The sequence below is a fragment of the Camelina sativa genome, chromosome 20 (assembly GCF_030686135.1).
Source record: "Camelina sativa cultivar CO46 ecotype springtype chromosome 20, ASM3068613v1".
Taxonomy (NCBI): Eukaryota; Viridiplantae; Streptophyta; class Magnoliopsida; order Brassicales; family Brassicaceae; genus Camelina; species Camelina sativa.
In genome coordinates, this window is record NC_141899.1 from 27,676,322 (window position 1) to 27,677,081 (window position 760).

Genomic DNA, 760 nt, shown 5'->3' on the forward strand with positions numbered 1-760 from the left:
CCACTCGACCGAGTGAGTGATCGAGTACTCGATCGAGTCAGAAGCCGGATACAAATAGACATCACTTCCCAGTCGACTCGACCACCCACTTGAGCCTGTGCTCGACCGAGTGCCTGTCCGAGTCTATACTCGCGCTTGTTGATGCAAACAAGGTCCAAGGGTCATCACAATCTTCAGAGAATCCTAGATCACATCAACCGACCACCAAGGGACCTAAGGCAGCAGAGAACAAGGATCTATCAGGAACAAGAACAACAAGTGCTAATGGAGCAACAAGATCAACAAGCTCCAAGGGCAAGAAACATTGGTGCTGGAGATGCACCAAACACACATAACCAGAGAGATGGTATTGTGCCTCCTACAGTAGCAAACAACAATTATGAGATCAAAAGTGGATTGATCTCCATGATTCAAGCCAACAAGTTCCATGGGTTGCAAATGGAGGATCCCCTAGACCACCTTGATGAGTTTGATAGGATATGTGGTCTTACAAAGATCAATGGAGTGAGTGATTCAAGCTAAGGCTGTTCCCCTTCTCACTTGGAGACAAAGCTCATCTCTGGGAGAAGACACTTCCAACTGGAGCAATAACCACATAGGATGCTTGCAAGAAGGCTTTCTTGGCAAAGTTCTTCTCGAATGCTAGGACTGCTAGATTGAGAAATGAAATTTATGGGTTTGCTCAAAGGAATAATGAGAGTTTTTGTGAAGCTTGGGAGAGGTTTAAAGGATTCCAGACTCAGTGTCCTCACCATGGCTT

At 45.9% G+C, this 760-nt stretch overlaps 1 non-coding gene across 1 annotated transcript; it reads right to left on the reverse strand.

The window, feature by feature from the left end:
- Positions 1–653: 653 nt before the first annotated feature.
- On the reverse strand, positions 654–760 carry LOC147919463 (small nucleolar RNA R71). The gene has a single exon (XR_015594242.1). It is a non-coding gene; the product is annotated as a small nucleolar RNA R71 (small nucleolar RNA).